Below are 3,828 nucleotides of genomic sequence, written 5' to 3'. Positions count from 1 at the left end.
GCACACCATTTTAAAATAAAAAATAAGCATCGTGTCGATGTAGGTTGGTACGTAGGTCTTCTCGCTGAAAGGGCGAACAGCAGGTTTGCAGCTTTTTCTAGTCCCCCATATAGACAGGGACTGACGTGTGCTCAGCAGGTTTTCCAGAGAACTTTTGTACAGCTGAGTAGTAGAGTAGAGTTGCTGGGCTTTAGCAATATAACCTGAGTGCACTAGAACTTTCTGGTGTGTCTTCGTAAAACATACATGGGCAGAAGATCGTTAACTCTTAGAGCAGCCTTTGGGGAATCTTCCAGGTTTAAAACCTGTGCGATTATGATCTGTGCTGGCCTCCAGCCTTTTACCAACACAGAAAAAAGCTTTGTCCGTACAAATGCACTGATGTTTATGCGGTCCTCTTTTATCTTAGCCTGAAGGAAAAAAATATCTGCATTGGAAGCACAGTATTAACTTGGTAAGATTGCTGAAAACTACTTGCAGCTCTGTGAACAGTTTTCAAGTTTGTAGGTGATACTTGGTTTTCAGTCTGTACGTGAAGTTGATCTATTTAAGGAAGCTGAAGTCATGCTTATTTTTCTGTATTGAAGAACTTGAATTAGTGTGATCTTTATTGTTAAAGTTCTGTACGTACGAGAGGCATTTACATCTAGCATACGTCATTTTGGCAGATGTTGCAGTTTTAAAAAATACTTCATCATCACTGCTCTTGCCCGCAGGAGCTGAAAGAACTCATTCCCTCTCGCAGCATTCTGCAGCTAGCTCTAAGAAACCCGCATTCGGTTTATCTGCTTTTGGAGGACTGTGTCCTGTAAGTACTGCACAGTATTTCTTTTAATCAGTTTGAATGTGTACCTGTTTTTCTATCCACCTATCGTACTGTGTTTCCGTAGGCACGTGGAAGCACATCTGTTTTTAAGCAAAACCAGCTTGGGTTTTCTCCATTTTACCCCGGAAAGACGGCCTATGGTGGTGCAGCTGTAAGATCAAGGCAGCGAAGAACGGAACCTTATCGGGTATGACAAAAGTAGTGTAGTATTAGTAGTCAAATGTAGTAGTCAAACCTGGCTAATATTTATCTGTGGATCTTCTTTTCCAAGCATGCCTACATTCATGCTATGGATATGTTGTATAAACCTGCAGTCTTTGAAAATATCTAAAATCAACTTTGCTGATCCTTTGTTCTTCTGGTACACAGAGGCATGCAGGACTAAATGCAGTCCCAAGATAAGCAGTAACATGCTTTCTGTTTTGAACGATTCATATAGTTCTTGGAGAGAGTTATTTGCCCCCAAGAGTTCTTGGAAATAGCAAATAAAAACTGCTGACAACTCTGATTAGCTAGAGCTGAATCGAAAAGGAAAGTCAAATCAGGTTTGGTAGGAATGTATTTAAATGAAAGTGACTTTTATCGATAAATCAAAAGGAATTTGAAGAAAATGAAAACGCGGGTTTGCTGGCTCTGTTCTGACAGTCCATTTGTGCAACGGAAAAAGGGCAGTACAAGTACCTCACTTACGGGAAACCTTGAAACCTTGTGGTGCAAAGCTGGGAACCCTCTTTGGTCGGCTATTTTTGTTTTTTACAATATTACTGCATTATGGTAAAAAGAGGAACCAAAATACTAGGCTTTTAAAGGAGAGAGTAGCTTGCTTCTTGCTGCTTGCTGTGAATGACAGCAAGGTACTAGAGAGTCCAGCGAAGGGCCACCAAGAAGATCAAGGGACTGGGAGCACCTCTCCTCTGAGGAGAGGCAGGGACTGCTGGGCCTGTTTAGCATGGAGGAGAGGAGGTTTGGGGGGATCTTATTGGTGTATATAAATACCTGAATGGATGGTGCAAAGAGCATAGAGAGCCATTGTGTTTTCAGCGGTGCCCAGTGCCAGGTCAAGAGGCAACAGGCACAAACTGAAATGTGAGGCTCTGTCTGAGCATCAGGAAATGCTTTTGCACTGTGCGGGTGATGGAGCCCTGGCACAGGTTGCCCGGAGAGGCTGTGGAGTCTCCCTCTTTGGAGGTCTTCAAGAGCTGACTTGACATGGTCCTGGGCAACCTGCTCGGGGTGGCCCTGCTTGAGCGGGGGGGTAGACCAGGCGATCTCTAGAGGTCACTTCCAACCTTAACCATTCTGTGGTTCTGTGAGTCTCACTTGTGTTTTTACATGCTGCGTGGTCTGCTTCCTGTCTTCACATCGTGTGATAAGCACAGTGTGGTTATTTGAGGGGTTTAACCTGGGAAGAAAAAAAGTCACACCAAAGGAAGTTTTCGACTGATATTTGAAGTTGGGTGGTGCAAATAAACAGTTTACTTTTTCAGTGTAATGTTTAGATCTGTTACAGTTTAAGTCAGATCTTTATCTTTTAAGACAAAGATTTGCAGCCAACTTTAATCTTGGGGGAAGGGAGGAAGCAAGAGAGAAGTAAAACTAGTTCCTGGTTATGATTGTATACACTGATTTTAAGATGGTACACTTAGACCATCGTGAAACTCTGAGGTCTGTGTTGTTACTGAAAATGCTTTCTGTACCACAAGCCTTTTCTTGAGTTCTGTTTCCCTGATTACTGCTTCGGAGGCCTTAGCAGTCCTAGCATCATCCGTCTTGACCTTTTACAAGTACGGAGTTCTTTTATTGCTCGTGCAACAAGCACGTGCAAGATGCACTGAGGCCCAAGGTAAACTTCATTAAACTCCGAATGTATTCTCTTCTTTATGGCTTAAACTCCCAGTGACTGCATTTTTCTCTGTCATCAGAATATATTGATTGTATCATCAGTGTAGCCTTGGGACGTAAAATACATGCCTCTTTAGCTCAGAATTGACCATTGTAACACTTAAAATGCTAATTTTTCAGGCACAAAGGAGAGCGAAAGCTAGACAAGAAACTGTGCGGTCCCGCGCTACGTTAAGTACCTCAGCACGGCGCATCTTGGAGGCAATGGAGAAGCTGTCAAGCCCTTTGTTGGTAAATAGCACTTCTTTTAATCTGTTTTTGCTTCATGTGTTTATAAAACTTAGTAAATGTGCCATCAAAGCATAAAGATAAAACTATTCTTCCTTACGTTGTGGCCGGTTTAATTTATTGCGCTGTTTTTTCAACAGGATGCTGAAAGAATGGCATCTGTTTTGCCGCTGTGTTGTGTAAGTTGACCATGAACCCCCACATTTTTGTTGCAGGGAACCCTCTCTCTCAGGAAAAAAAAAAATTGCCCTCTAATATTTATGCTTTGTTTTTTCCCTTAGCCTCCGGACATAGATAAACCGGATATTACTGACTTCCAGTCCAAACGAAGAAAGGTAAGAACCAATAATGTCTTAAGCTGAGGTAGATAACTTTTTCAATGCTTTATCACTATTAGAAAAATTTTCTCAAACCTCAGTGACAACATAGACATCAAATCAAGTTAATATTGGCATGTATCCACAATAGATGATGGGTTGTGAAGATTACTCAGGTTAAGAATTATGTTATCTTTGTAAGTTGAGAGCAACAACTCTAGAACACACCAAGTCGTTTTATCTTGTCCCCCAACTTGGGGTGAAGCTGCATATTAAAATTCCTGTTGAGGCAAGTTTTCTCTTGAAGAAATGATCACAAATAGAAAAATACTGATTGAGTGGTCATATAGACTTTGTACAGACTTCCGTGTTCATTCGGGCACAGAAAACTAGTTTTTGTGCTTTTTATCACCATTCAAAGTAAAGAGGAGGAAAATTGTTAATTTCCGACGCTATAAATCTTACGCTCCTAAATTCCTATTTGGAGGTAGCACAGAACTGGTGATAATGCTGTGGTAAAGCATGATTTCCTTTCATTTTCTTTAAAAAATGAAA

The 3,828-nt window shown here is 41.3% G+C and overlaps 1 long non-coding RNA gene across 1 annotated transcript; it reads left to right on the top strand.

Moving 5' to 3' along the window:
* Window positions 1-717: 717 nt before the first annotated feature.
* Window positions 718-2,952, top strand: LOC310891408. Its single transcript, XR_014577558.1, has 3 exons — window positions 718-808; window positions 891-1,013; window positions 2,849-2,952. It is a non-coding gene; the product is annotated as an uncharacterized lncRNA (long non-coding RNA).
* Window positions 2,953-3,828: the final 876 nt, after the last annotated feature.

This window comes from Anser anser (assembly GCF_964211835.1).
Source record: "Anser anser genome assembly, contig: HAP1_SCAFFOLD_118, whole genome shotgun sequence".
NCBI lineage: Eukaryota > Metazoa > Chordata > Aves > Anseriformes > Anatidae > Anser > Anser anser.
This window is presented reverse-complemented; position numbering and strand designations above follow the sequence as displayed.